We start from the raw sequence: 15,546 nt of genomic DNA, 5'->3' as shown, positions 1-15,546 counted from the left end.
AGGATTCCTTGAAGCCCTATTTTTCTTCTGGGGCACCTTGCTGTGCCTTTGGTTAATTCTTCTTACTGATGTGATATTAGAGTGACATGTGCCCATTGAAACCGCTACAGCTAGTTTCTCACTGGTTCCCCCTATTCCCATTCATCCTCTGCACTAACTGCAGACTGTGCGATACCAGAACTTAAAGGCATTGACTCCATGTGGGGATGTTGTTAGTAATGCGGCTGGAATGTCGATCCGGAGCCCCAGGAGAGGAAAAATGAGGTGCGTTTTAGAAACCTTTCCCGATCATATGGTATACCAGTCGCTGGGTTTCCCAAGCATGGTTTAGCTGTAGGAAGATTCCCTTCAACCTGGAGTGTTGGGACCCTTGGACTGAGTAGCATGAAGTATTGCATTAAACTTTCGGCAGTTGCTCACCAAAGCTCACCAATCCTGTCAGCCCCAAGTGTCCAGCCTTATGTCTTATCCAGCTGTGGGTTTATATGTGGTCAATCCAGGTTGCATCACAGCCCCTGAGCGAATTTTGTAAGAATTTTTCTCTCTTTCATTGTTTCAGCGTTTTGTTTTTAAAATTTATTTCTATAATGGGGTTTAGCTCCTTTTCACTGCTGTTTGTGCCGCTCTGCACACACTTGATTCCCTTATGGAGATATATCAATACATGGGTTTTAAGATTCTTATTCCTCAGATATATTTCTCTGCGGTGTATAGGGTGTGTTGAGGCCTGTTCATTGAACAAGGTGTAGATCTTGTCTAATACCTATTTGGTTTATTGAATGGTATCTGTGCTAATTTCAAACTCTGGTTTTATGCATCACCCCACCTCTCCTTTCCCCTTAAGCTGACATAAGTGTGTTTTCTAAATGTGAGACACTGTTCTGTTCTGTAATTCATTTCTTGTGCAGCCATATTTACCCTCCCTCTATAAGTGATATCTTATGATATGTTTCTTTTTCTGTTTGACTTATTTCAAGTAGTATTATCGGACCTAAATCCACTCTTTATCCTTCTACTAGCCTTATTACATTGATTTCATGGTGAAGAGATATTCCATTGTACATAAGTACCACATCTTCTTTATCCATTGTTCTCTTTCCTGGGATATTTAAGGTGTACTGAAGTTGAGGTTCTTGTAAACAGAGTAGCCCTAAACTGTGGTGTGCTTGTGTCTTGTTGATTTTTAGACTTCCCTAGATATACTCCCATGATTGGAAGTGTCCTATGCTCTGTAGCTCTGTTTTTTAGATGATTTAGGAACCACCATACACTTCTCCAGAGTGGCTCTCGGCAGTTCACACACTGCCCATCAGCGTATAAAGGCTCCCTGTTCTCCATGGCCTGTCCTGCATTTCTGGTTTTTACAATTTTTTAGGATGGCCCTTTTGACCGGTGGGAAGTGAGACTTCTTTGTTGTGCACATTTGCATTGCTTGCTTGCTTCGTTGCCCATAAAGTGCGTATGCGTTTTTTCCTGGATATAATCAGGAAAAAACGCATACGCCCTTTTGGGCCAACTGCATCATTGTCGAAATTCTGCCGCTTTTCATGTGCGTTAAAGACGAGTCCAATCTATCTCTTGAAATCTGTTTCTTGCAATTCTGTCTTGCATTCAGATCCTCTTCTTTGCCTTACCTCAACATATTTTTGGACGTTAGTTTTCATTTATAACTCTGCAGGTTTGTGAATTGCAGTGACCCTGAGCTCCATTTTTTAAGTTGCTCTTTTGTGAGCTGGCCTCAAACCCGCAGGATTGCTTCAGGCCCTATTTTGGCTCTGGCGAGGCAGGCTGAGCCTTCCTTTAATTCTTACTCTTAATGGGAAATTAGAGTGATATGTGCCCGTCCAAACCCCTACAACTCTTCTCTCATTGGTTCCCCCTCTTCCCGTTCATCCTCCTCACAATTTGCAAAATGTGTGAAACAGAAGTTTAAATGTGCTGATTCTCCAAGTGGGGAGATTCTAAGTAGCGTGGCTGGAATGGTGAACAGGAGCACCAGGAGAGGATAAATGAGGTGCATTTTAGACACATCTCCCGATCACATGGTGTACAGTCCTCTGGGTTTTCCATGCATGTTTTAGCTGTAGGAAGATCCCTTGAACCTGCAGATTTGGGACCCATTGAATGGGTACCAGGTAGTATTACATTAAAGGGTGTGCATTTCCTCACCCAACCTCACATTTCTCTTAGCGCAAACAGTTTCCAGCCTTATGTCTCATCCTGCTGTGGGTCTAGATGTGTTCAATCCATGTTGCATCACCGTCCCTGAGGAAAAGTTGTAAGAGGTTTTCTCTGTCTCTCTGTCGTTTATTTTTTTCAATTTATTACTATATTGGTTACAGCTGATTTTCAAAGCTCTGTTTCTTGCTGCTGTACATCCACTTGATTCACGTACAGAGAGACATCAATAAATTCTTTTTCAGATTCTTACCAGTCGTATATATTCTTTTCCGGTGACTTGAGTGTGCTGAGTGCAGTTCTTTTAGCTACCGTGTAGGCCTTGTTGATTATCAGTTTGGTATTTGGAATGGTATCTTTGCTAATTTCAACCTCCTGGATGATGCCTCACCCCTCCCCACCTTTCCCGTTTAGCAGCCTTATGCGTGTTTTCTACATATTTGACTATGTTTTTGTTTTGTAATTTATTTCATGTGTAGCCATTTTGGATTCCACCTTTAAGTGATATCTTATGATATGTGTCTTTTTCTTTTTGAATTCTGTCACTTAGAATGATCATACGTAACTCCTCCGGAGTTGTTACAACTGGCCATATTTCATTGATTTCCAGGCTGAATAATATTCCACTCTACCTAAGTACCACATCTCTATCCATTTTTTCCCTCCAGAGACATTTAAGTTATATCCTAGTCGAGGATCTTTTAAACAGAGAGGGGGTAAACATTGGGGTGCCTGTGTCCTCTCGATTTTTGTTTTTCCCAAGATATACGCCCATGAGTGCAAGTGCCCTATGCTCTGTAGCTCATTTTTTAGATGCTTTAGTAAACACAATACACTTCTCCAGAATGGCCGTTGGCAATATACATTTCCACTATAAGTCTCACAGGGCTCCCTCTTCTCGTTGCCCTGTCCTGCATTTCTGTTGTTTACGCTTTATGAGGATGGCTCTTCTGACTGATGCGAAGTGATATCTTTTGTAGTATTGACTTCCAGTGCCCACCTGTTTGGTTGGCTAAAAAAGTGTATGCCCTTTTCTTGAATATATACAGAAAAGAACGCATACACCCTTTTTGGCCAACTGCAATGTTGGCAATGTTGGCAATGTTCAGCTCCTTTTCTTGTGCTTAATGGCGAGTCCTTTCTACCTCCTCAAATCCCTTTCCTGCCATTCTCCCTTGCTTACAAGTCCTTTTCTCTGACTTTCCTCAAGACATTTTTCAGTGATGGATATTTTCAACTCTGCAGTTTTGTGAATTTTACTGCCCCTGAGTTCCATTGTTCAACTCGTGTTTATGGGAACTGGCCACAAAGCAGCGGGATTTCCTCAAGCCCTATACTGTTTTCATGGGCAACCCTAGCCTTTGGTCAATTCGTCTTCCTGATTGGAAATTAGAGTGACATGTGCCTGTCTGAACACCTAGGACTTGTCTCTCATTGTTCCTCATCCTTCCGCTTCATCCTCTGGACAAATTCCAAACTGTACGCAACAGGATGTTGACAGTGCTGACATCTCCAAGTGGGGAGACTGTTAGTAAAGACGCTGGAGGGGTGAACCCGAGCACCAGGAGATGAGGAGATGAGATGCCTTTTCCAAACTCTTCCCGATCAGACGGTATACCATCCTCTGGGTGTGACAGACATGTTTTAGCAGTAGGAAGAGTCCCATTCATGTAAGGAGAACACCAGGGCTTTTTCAAAATCAGTGTCTCCCCGAAACCCAAACTGGGGAATTTTTTAAGCTACGGCTACACATATGTTCATTAAGGGCCTTGGGAAGCAGGCAGAGTCCAAACTTTAGATGATTGAAGTCTTCAGGGTCAGAAGCACTCACCACCAGCTTCCCTTAGGCTACACTTTAACTGTCATTGATAGATGATGTCAATAAAAATATCTATTCTTTTTCAGATTATTTCCCCTTATAGGTTATTGCAAAATGTTGAGTGTAGTTCCCTGTGCTATACAGTAGTTCCTTGTTGATGATCTATTTTATACATAGCAGTGTGTATGTGTTCATTCCAAACTGTTAATTGATCCCTCCTCCCACCTTTCCCCTTTGGTAATAATAAATTATAAGATTTTATACTTCTCAGAAATGGGGGAGCTGAAAGAGAGGTATCATTTTCAATGGAAAAGCATTTAAAACAAGATTGAAGGTTTAACCAAGATTATTAGCTGTACATCCTTGGAAAGAAATCACTTCGTTTCTCTAATATTGACCTGACAAATAAGACAAACCTTTTCACTGAACTTGCTTATAAAAAGTGATGGAAATATCAAATGGAAGTGTTAAAAACATCTTATTTTACCCGAGCCTTATACACTGTTCTATGTTAACTACAGTTTGGCTCACACATCTGTTCATTGAGGTTACAATAGTCTCAATTTCTGTTACTGATCCTCCAGAGTGGACCCCAACAAGTGTCCCCCTGCCCAGTGTCATTGGGGCCAACAGATCGAGACTGAGTTTGGTTCACAAGCAAAGGAAACTTTATATTTTGATCAGAGAATGGAGAGGTGAGAGCATGCACTACCCCGTGGGCTGTGGGCTGGGCTGCTGTGTAGAGATCCTGTCAGAGTCAGTGGGAGGGAGGGAGGCGGCGGAGCTCTCGAGGGCCGGGTTGGCTGTAGCTCAGGCTCTATATCGTGGAGTCTGCACTGGGCCCCAGGAGCTGAGGTGTCGACCCAGCCATTCTGCACTAGGAAATCTGGTCTGAAGTGCCGGGTGTGGAACCTCTGCATGCGGGACCCTAGGAGCACGTGAAATTAGACAAAGCACAAAGGATAAAAAAGGTTAGACTTGACTTTATTGCCCAGATTCTATTTTTATCTCCCAGGGATTTTTAATGGGCTTTGCTGGGGACAAATCCCTCCTCTGCCTTTTGTCCCGTTCCTCATTCTTGGAGTGCTGAGGGTGCAGACCCTTCTTCTGTAACTGCTGAGTGCTGAGTTGGGAGCCCTCATACCCTGGGGCGAGGGTCAGAGCTTCTCCCCAGCAGCCTCCCGGTGACGTTGATTGTCCCCAGGACCCCTGCCTCCCTGCTCGTCCACCTGAGCACCAGCATTGGAAGTGTTATAGATTCTAATGACCTTTAAGGGTCCAGGAAAGAGATGTGCAGAGACGCTGTGGGGGCCGGTTTCACCCCGCCCCACATTTGTTCGGCCACCTTAGGCTGACCGTCTCTGCCAGCCTAGATGCTCTGACCAGTAGTCTGCGCTTTCTTCAGTTAGGCCCCTGAATTAACGTACAAACAGCACCAGGTGTCAGAGCCCTGCCCGCTCAACTCCCAGACAGTCCAGGGTCAGTGGTGACCAAGGACCATGATGGCTACTGAGTCAACAGCCTTTTGAAGTAAACAGGAGTCCAGCCGGTCTTATTGGCCACCATCATCACGGTGTCTGTAGGCTTTTCTATGGTGACAGTGTGGTATACTGTTACCCCGCCAAGATTATTAGCTCCCCTCTGGGTGCAGTAAGTCCTGCAAGCAGTAGTCTACTCTTTTGGGACACACTCTTGTTGTTTTATGAGAGAAACTCCAGGTCAAGTGATGTTCACACGAGTCGTCATGGTGCCCTGTTGCCCCCGGTTATCTCTCTGGATGTTGGAGTTGGAGGGCCTCCTCACTCGAGGTCGGTGTGCCCACGGAGCGAACCCTGCAACTTCAGGGCATGGTTGGTGGTTAGGATCACCACGTGGGGTCCTTTTCCCTTAGGAGGGAGGTGGCCTTTTGGGCTGCTGATTTCCAGGTTTTTAGATACCGCCAGTATCTTGGCCAGATGTGGCAGTGGGCCAAGCCCCTTAGTGACCGTAGTTTATCCTACCTGGATGGCATTCTTGCATTGTTCCATTTCAAGCGGTCCCAGTTTTTGCACTAATTCTCCAATGGCGATTCACCTTTCACCGGGAATGTAAAGGTCAAAGGGTTTAGCTAAATTAGGGAGTTCCAGGGCAAGGGTCTGAATTGACTGCTCTTTCCATTCTTGAAAGGCCACTTCTGGATTCTATTCAAAAGGATCATCATCTTTTCCTTTCAGTGTTTCATATAGAGGCCCAGCTAGTAGACTGTAGTTAGGGATCCAGAAGCAGCAAACCCTGGCCTCCCCAGGAACCCCTAAGCTGTCTTCTAGTTTTAGAAAGGGGTAAGGCTGAAAATGGTTTCTTCCCTTTCCTGGGATGGGCTTCTCTGACCTTCTGTGAGAATGAAGCCCAGGCAGGTCACCGCAGTCTGTGATATTTGAGCTTTTTCTTGGACAACTTCTATCCTTTATTGGCTTGGTAGTTCAGAGGCCTCCTTAGTAGGGCTGGTGATCAGAATGTCGTCTGCATATTGAAGGAGGGTTTCCTTTTCCAGAGGTAGAACTTTTAGGTCTTTAGCTAAGCTTTCCCCAAAGATGGTGTGGGAATTTTTGCACCCTTGGGGCCAGACGGCCCGGAAGTATTGTTTTAGTTGTATGTTGAGTCCTGCCACTCACAAGCCAAAATTTCTTGTGACTCTGGGACTAATGGAATACAAAAGAAGGCATCATTGAAGACTAATACAGAATACCATGTCCTGGTGGTTGGTAGAATGACCAGCAGGGTGTAGGAATTAGGAGCAACTGGAGGTATATCCTCGGTGGCTTCACTGACTGTCCTGACATCCTTTACCAGGTCCCCAGCAGCCCATGGGGCTCTCGTGGTCAGACCAATCCCAGAATATGGAGCTCACCTGGGCAGGTACCCCACCCCCACCCCAGCCCACGGGGCTCTCGTGGTCAGGCCCCTCCCAGGATACAGAGCTACCCTTGCAGGTACCGTGGCAGGGCTGGGCACACAGGAACCGTGCACATAGCCCTCATTGCAGAGCACCCCCAGCTCACGTGTCGCTCAGAGCTGACACAGAGCACCTCAGAGCAGGACTTGAACTAACAAACAGCAGCTGCGACAGGTCTGTGACCCTGGGCATCACTCCGTGAGGCCTCCCTCCACCTGGTCTTCCAGAGACTTCCACTGCACCCGGGGCACCAGGCCTCTGTCTCCAACCACCACCCACCCCTCCTCTGCCTGACTCCTGGGTTCCTCTCATTAGGAGAGGGTTTTCTTGAAGTTGTCTCCCACTCATGGGCCAGATAAAATGATTAGAAAACAAGCCAAAGCTGCAGCCCCTTGTCTATCCTGACTCTCAGGAGCCCACACCTGTTCCTTGGACCTGGCCGGTTCAGCAAGTTCCATTTTCTGCAACTGTGAGCCCCTGAGGGGTGATGATTGGCTGACCTGGGCAGCCTTACCGTGCCGGCCAGCCCTCCCCAGGTGTGCCTGGGTTGAGATCAATATAAATACCACTCCAGGCAGCAAGAGCCCCTGCAGCCGTGCCTGACGCCATTTTCTCTGCCCTGTCAGCAGTCTCGGGGCTGGGCTGGTGGGAGGGAGTGAGAGGCCACGGCTTTGTGGGTGGCCCAGTGTGAGTGGGGCTCTGCTGGACTTTCTGCAGCAGTTGCCAGGCTGCCACCTGCTAAAGAAGAGGATGTGTCACCCATACCTGCTGCTGGAATTTCTCCCTGGGCAGAGGTGAGGAAGGAAAAAAGCAGTGGGGGCAGGGACAGGACGGGTATCTCAGGCAGGGAAATGGAAATCTTCCAGAAGAGCACCCAGGGCCAGGACCATCCTGGCTGGCCTGCAGGCACCAAGTCGGCCGGCATGCTGTCACTCGTGTGGCTCTATGGCCCTTCCTCTAGGCTTTCAAGTCCTTGTATATATTCAGGTGTTTTACCTGGGACGGGTGGGAATAGTTCAGCAGCAACTGGCCTGGGGCTCAGCTCACGTTTACTCACAGATGCCTCGGCACGGTGCCCCAGCTTTGCAATGAGGACGCTTGTTGCGTGGGGGCTGCTGGCTGAATGGGAGACGATTCCCCACCACTGACCAACTTCAGAATTGTTTACAACTGGAGCAAGTGCCCTGATACGGTTTTCCTCTGTGTAACTGGTGGGTTCTGTGTTTTTTTTCTCTTTTTCGTTTTTGGTTCAAGGTAGATTTTATTCCTCTTTTTTGTATTTACAGATATAAGCATGGAAATAATTTATTCATATAAATACATGTATGTGCAGGGAATAATTGTTTTTTATGTTTTATTTTTTAAATTTTACTTCTTTTTAATTTTGAATTTTATTTTATATTTTTATACAGCAGGTTCTTATTGGTTATCTATTTTATACATATAAATGTATACATGCCAATCCCAGTCTCTCAACTCCTCCCACCACCACCCCCCCAACAGCTTTCCCCCCTTGTTGTCCATACGTTTGTTGTCTACATCTGTTGCTCTATTTATGCCTTGCAAAATGGTTAATCTGTACAGTTTTTCTAGGTTCCACATATATGCATGAATATACAAGATTTGTTTTTCTCTTTCTGACTTACTTCACTCTGTATGACAGTCTCTAGATCCATCGACGTCTCTACAAATGACCCAATTTCATTCCTTTTCATGGCTTAGTAATATTCCATTTTATATATGTACCACAGCTTTATGCATTCGTCTGTCTGTGGGCATTTAGGTTGCTTCCATTACCTCGATATTGTAAATAGTGATGCAATGAACATTGCGGTGAATGACTCTTTTTGATTTATGGTTTTGTCTGGGTATATGTCCAGTACTGGGATTGCTGTATCATATGGTAATTCTATTGTTAGTTTCTTAAGAAATTCCATATTGTTCTCCATAATGACTGTATCAATTTATATTCCCAACAATAGTGGAAGAGGGTTCCTTTTCTCCACACCCTTTCCAGCATTTTTTGTTTGTAGATTTTCAATGATGCCTATTCTACCAGGTGTGAGGTGATACCTCATTGTTGAATCCATTTCGTTGAGCAAGGGGTAGCTCTTGTCTATTACATATTTGGCTTATGGAACGGTATCTGTGCTAATTTCAAACTCTGCTTTTATGCAGCACCCCAACTCACCTTCCCCCTTAAGCAGGCATAAGTTGGTTTTCTAAACTTGAGAACCTGTTCTGTTTTGTAATTCAGTTCATGTGTAGCCAAGTTCACATTCCATGTATTAGTGATACCTTATGATGTTTCTTTTTCTGTGTGACTTATTTCACTTAGAATCATCGTGCCTCAATGCACTCATTATGCTGGTACGGGCCTGGTGACATAGATTTCATTGCTGAGTGGTATTCTGTTGTACAGAAGTACCGAAACTTCTTTATCCATTATTTGCTCTCTGGGATATTTAACTTGTGCGGTAGAAGAGATTCCTGTAAAAAGAGCCGTCCCAAATTTTGGGGTTGCTGTGTCTTTTTGATATTAATTTCCCTAAGCTATAGGACCATAAGTGGAAGTGCCCTAGGCTCTGTTGCTTTGTTTTTTAGATGTTTCAGGAAACACCATACACTTCTCCCGAGTGTCTGTTGGCAATTTACATCCCGCCCATCAGCATAACAAGGCTCCCAGTTCTCCATGGCCTGTCCTGCCTTTCTGGATTTTACACTTTATTCTGATGGCCCTTTTGACCGGGGGGAAGTGAGACTTCATTGTAGTGCAGATTTCCTTTGCAAGCTTGCTTGGTTGGCCAAAAAGGGCGTATGCGTTTTTTCCTGAATATATTCAGGAAAAAACGCATACGCCCTTTTTGGCCAAGTGCATCATTGTGGACGTTCTGCCTCTTTACCTATGCTTTCAATGCAATTCCAGTCTACCTCCTGAAATCGGATTCCTGCAATTCTGCCCCGCTTTCAAGTCCTCTTGGCAGCCTTACTTCAGTCTATTTTTGGACGATAGCTGTCATTTATAACTCTGCAGGTTTGTGAATTACAGTGCCCCTGAGCTCCTTTCTTCAACTCACTTTCTTGTGACCTGGCCGCAACACCACAGGATGGCTTCAGGCCCTAATCTGGTTCCGGCACGGCACGCTGAGCCTTTGGTTAATTCCTCATCCTGGTGGGAAATTAGAGTTAAATTTGCCAATCCAGACACCTCCCGCTTGTCTCTCATTGGTTCTCCCTATTCCTGTACATCTTCTGCAGAAATTACAAACTGGGCCAAACAGGAGGTTAAAGGCACTGACTCTCCAAGTAGGGAGAGTGTTAGTAAAGCGTCTGGAATGTTGCACCCGAGTACCAGGGGAGGAAAACTGAGACATATTTGAACACGTCTCCCGTTCACATGGTTGATCATACTTGGGTTCCACATGCATGTTTTAGCTGAAGGAAGAATACCTAAAACCTGGGTAGTTGAAACCCGTGGAATGGGTACCATGCAATATGACTTCAAAGGGTGTTCATTTGCTCACCGAACCTCTCCAATCCTATCACTGCTGCGTTTATGCCCCTGTACACATGCTTGATTCTCTTTTGGAGGCATAGCAATCCATAGGTTTTAAGATACTTACTATTCAGGTACATTCTTAGGCGTTTAATATGGGGTTTTGAGTCCATTTCGTTGAGCAAGGAGTAGCTCTTGTCTATTCCATATTTGGCTTAAGGAACTTTATCTGTGCTCATTTCAATCTCTGGTTTTATGCAGCACCCCAACTCACCTTTCCCCTTAAGCAAGCATAAGTTGGTTTTCGAAATTTGAGACCCTGTTCTGTTCTGTAATTCAGTTCCTGTGTAGCCAAGTTTACATTCCGTGTATTACTGATATCTTATGATGTTTCTTTTTCTGTGTGACTTATTTCAGTTAGAATGATCATACCTGAATCAACTCATTGTGCTGCTAAGGGCCTGATGACACAGATTTCATTGCTGAGTGATATTGCTTTGTAAGTAAATACCACAACTTCTTTATCCATTTTTCAATTTCTGCGATGTTGAACTTGTACTGTAAACGAGGTTCTTGTAAACAGAGGTGTCCCAAACTTTGGGTTGGCTGTGTCTTTTTGATTTTAATTTCCCTAAGCTATAGGACCATAAGTGGCAGTGCCCTAGGCTCTGTTGCTTTGTTTTTTAGATGTTTCAGGAAACACCATACACTTCTCCTGAGTGTTTGTTGGTAATTTACATCCCGCCCATCAGCATAACAAGGCTCCCAGTTCTCCATGGCCTGTCCTGCCTTTCTGGATTTTACACTTTTTTCAGATGGCCCTTTTGACCGGGGGGAAGTGAGACTTCATTGTAGTGCAGATTTCCTTTGCAAGCTTGCTTGGTTGGCCAAAAAGGGCGTATGCGTTTTTTCCTGAATATATTCAGGAAAAAACGCATACGCCCTTTTTGGCCAAGTGCATCATTGTGGACGTTCTGCCTCTTTTCCTATGCTTTCAATGCAATTCCAGTCTACCTCCTGAAATCGGTTTCCTGCAATTCTGCCCCGCTTTCAAGTCCTCTTGGCAGCCTTACTTCAGTCTATTTTTGGACGATAGCTGTCATTTATAACTCTGCAGGTTTGTGAATTACAGTGCTCCTGAGCTCCTTTCTTTAACTCACTTTCTTGTGACCTGGCCGCAACACCGCAGGATGGCTTCAGGCCCTAATCTGGTTCTGGCACGGCACGCTGAGCCTTTGGTTATTTCCTCTTCCTGGTGGGAAATGAGAGTTAAATTTGCCCGTCCAGACACCTCCAGCTAGTCTCTCATTGGTTCTCGCTATTCCTGTTCATCTTCCGCAGAAATTGCAAACTGGGCCAAACAGGAGGTTAAAGGCACTGACTCTCCAAGTCGGGAGAGTGTTAGTAAAGCGTCTGGAATGTTGCACCCGAGTACCAGGGTACGAAAACTGAGACATATTTGAACACGTCTCCCGTTCACATGGTTGATCATACTCTAGGTTCCATATTCATGTTTTAGCTGAAGGAAGAATACCTTAAACCTGGGTAGTTGAAACCCGTGGAATGGGTACCATGCAATATGACTTCAAAGGGTCTTCATTTGCTCACCAAACCTCTCCAATCCTATCACTGCTGCGTTTATGCCCCTGTACACATGCTTGATTCTCTTTTGGAGACATAGCAATCCATAGGTTTTAAGATACTTACTAGTCAGGTACATTCTTAGGCATTTAATATGGGGTGTTGAGTCCATTTCGTTGAGCAAGGAGTAGCTCTTGTCTATTCCATATTTGGCTTAAGGAACTTTATCTGTGCTCATTTCAATCTCTGGTTTTATGCAGCACCCCAACTCACCTTTCCCCTTAAGCAAGCATAAGTTGGTTTTCTAAATTTGAGACCCTGTTCTGTTTTGGAATTCAGTTCCTGTGTAGCCAAGTTTACATTCCGTGTATTAGTGATATCTTATGATGTTTCTTTTTCTGTGTGACTTATTTCAGTTAGAATCATCGTACCTGAATCCACTCATTATGCTGCTACGGGCCTGATGACATAGATTTCATTGCTGCGTGATACTGCATTGTACGTAAGTACCACAAGTTCCTTATGCATTTTTCACTTTCTGTGATATTGAACTTGTATGGTAAACGAGGTTCTTGTAAACAGAGGCGTCCCAAACATTGGGGTAGCTGTATCTTTTTGATTTTAATTTCCCTAAGCTATAGGACCATAAGTGGAAGTGCCCTAGGCTCTGTTGCTTTGTTTTTTAGATGTTTCAGGAAACACCATACACTTCTCCGGAGTGTCTGTTGGCAATTTACATGCCGCCCATCAGCATAACAAGGCTCCCAGTTCTCCATGGCCTGTCCTGCCTTTCTGGATTTTACACTTTTTTTCAGATGGCCCTTTTGACCGGGGGGAAGTGAGACTTCATTGTAGTGCAGATTTCCTTTGCAAGTTTGCTTGGTTGGCCAAAAAGGGCGTATGCGTTTTTTCCAGAACATATTCAGGAAAAAACGCATACACCCTTTTTGGCCAAGTGCATCATTGTGGACGTTCTGCCTCTTTTCCTATGCTTTCAATGCAATTCCAGTCTACCTCCTGAAATCAGTTTCCTGCAATTCTGCCCCGCTTTCAAGTCCCCCTGGCAGCCTTACTTCAGTATATTTTTGGACGATAGCTGTCATTTATAACTCTGCAGTTTTGTGAGTTACAGTGCCCCTGAGCTCCTTTCTTCAACTCGCTTTCTTGTGAGCTGGCCGCAACACCGCAGAATGGCTTCAGGCCCTAATCTGGTTCTGGCACGGAATGCTGAGCCTTTGGTTATTTCCTCTTCCTGGTGGGAAATGAGAGTTAAATTTGCCTTTCCAGACACCTCCAGCTAGTCTCTCATTGGTTCTCCCTATTCCTGTTCATCTTCCGCAGAAATTGCAAACTGGGCCAAACAGGAGGTTAAAGACGCTGACTCTCCAAGTGGGGAGAGTGTTAGTAAAGCGTCTGGAATGTTGCACCCGAGTACCAGGGGAGGAAAACTGAGACATATTTGAACACGTCTCCCATTCACACGGTTGATCATACTCTGGGTTCCACATTCATGTTTTAGCTGAAGGAAGAATACCTTAAACCTGGAGAGTTGAGACCCATGTAATGAGTCCCATGCAATATGACTTCAAAGGGTCTTCATTTGCTCACCGAACCTCTCCAATCCTATCACTGCTGCGTTTATGCCCCTGTACACATGCTTGATTCTCTTTCGGAGACATAGCAATCCATAGGTTTTAAGATACTTACTAGTCAGGTATATTCAGGCGTTTAATATGCGGTGTTGAGTCCATTTCGTTGAGCAAGGAGTAGCTCTTGTCTATTCCATATTTGGCTTAAGGAACTTTATCTCTGCTCATTTCAATCTCTGGTTTTATGCAGCACCCCAACTCACCTTTCCCCTTAAGCAAGCATAAGTTGGTTTTCGAAATTTGAGACCCTGTTCTTTTCTGTAATTCAGTTCCTGTGTAGCCAAGTTTACATTCCGTGTATTACTGATATCTTATGATGTTTCTTTTTCTGTGTGACTTATTTCAGTTAGAATCATCATACCTGAATCCACTCATTGTGCTGCTAAGGGCCTGATGACAGAGATTTCATTGCTGAGTGATATTGCTTTGTAAGTAAATACCACAACTTCTTTATCCATTTTTCACTTTCTGCGATGTTGAACTTGTACTGTAAACGAGGTTCTTGTAAACAGAGCCGTTCCAAACTTTGGGGTGGCTGTGTCTTTTTGATTTTAATTTCCCTAAGCTATAGGACCATAAGTGGCAGTGCCCTAGGCTCTGTTGCTTTGTATTTTAGATGTTTCAGGAAACACCATACACTTCTCCTGAGTGTCTGTTTGTAATTTACATCCCGCCCATCAGCATAACAAGGCTCCCGGTTCTCCATGGCCTGTCCTGCCTTTCTGGATTTTACACTTTTTTCAGATGGCCCTTTTGACCGGGGGGAAGTGAGACTTCATTGTAGTGCAGATTTCCTTTGCAAGCTTGCTTGGTTGGCCAAAAAGGGCGTATGCGTTTTTTCCTGAATATATTCAGGAAAAAACGCATACGCCCTTTTTGGCCAAGTGCATCCTTGTGGACGTTCTGCCTCTTTTCCTATGCTTTCAATGCAATTCCAGTCTACCTCCTGAAATCGGATTCCTGCAATTCTGCCCCGCTTTCAAGTCCTCTTGGCAGCCTTACTTCAGTCTATTTTTGGACGATAGCTGTCATTTATAACTCTGCAGGTTTGTGAATTACAGTGCCCCTGAGCTCCTTTCTTCAACTCGCTTTCTTGTGACCTGGCCGCAACACCACAGGATGGCTTCAGGCCCTAATCTGGTTCCGGCACGGCACGCTGAGCCTTTGGTTAATTCCTCATCCTGGTGGGAAATTAGAGTTAAATTTGCCAATCCAGACACCTCCCGCTTGTCTCTCATTGGTTCTCCCTATTCCTGTACATCTTCTGCAGAAATTACAAACTGGGCCAAACAGGAGGTTAAAGGCACTGACTCTCCAAGTAGGGAGAGTGTTAGTAAAGCGTCTGGAATGTTGCACCCGAGTACCAGGGGAGGAAAACTGAGACATATTTGAACACGTCTCCCGTTCACATGGTTGATCATACTTGGGTTCCACATGCATGTTTTAGCTGAAGGAAGAATACCTAAAACCTGGGTAGTTGAAACCCGTGGAATGGGTACCATGCAATATGACTTCAAAGGGTGTTCATTTGCTCACCGAACCTCTCCAATCCTATCACTGCTGCGTTTATGCCCCTGTACACATGCTTGATTCTCTTTTGGAGGCATAGCAATCCATAGGTTTTAAGATACTTACTAGTCAGGTACATTCTTAGGCGTTTAATATGGGGTTTTGAGTCCATTTCGTTGAGCAAGGAGTAGCTCTTGTCTATTCCATATTTGGCTTAAGGAACTTTATCTCTGCTCATTTCAATCTCTGGTTTTATGCAGCACCCCAACTCACCTTTCCCCTTAAGCAAGCATAAGTTGGTTTTCGAAATTTGAGACCCTCTTCTGTTCTGTAATTCAGTTCCTGTGTAGCCAAGTTTACATTCCGTGTATTACTGATATCT

The 15,546-nt window shown here is 44.7% G+C and overlaps 1 long non-coding RNA gene across 31 annotated transcripts in view; it reads left to right on the top strand.

The window, feature by feature from the left end:
- Positions 1–15,546, top strand: part of LOC307186525 — a 2,785,769-nt gene that overhangs the window by 1,209,915 nt on the left and 1,560,308 nt on the right. The window contains exon 1 of one of the 31 annotated variants that reach the window (XR_013828357.1): positions 12,446–12,508. The exons of the other annotated variants lie outside the window; for them this stretch is intronic. This is a non-coding gene — a long non-coding RNA (uncharacterized lncRNA). Of the gene's footprint in view, positions 1–12,445; positions 12,509–15,546 lie in introns of those variants that run through there. 31 annotated transcript variants of the gene reach the window in all.

The sequence above is a fragment of the Stenella coeruleoalba genome (assembly GCF_951394435.1).
Source record: "Stenella coeruleoalba genome assembly, chromosome: 1".
Taxonomy (NCBI): Eukaryota; Metazoa; Chordata; class Mammalia; order Artiodactyla; family Delphinidae; genus Stenella; species Stenella coeruleoalba.
Note: the sequence above shows the minus strand (reverse complement) of the source record. Positions and strands in the feature narration are given on the sequence as shown.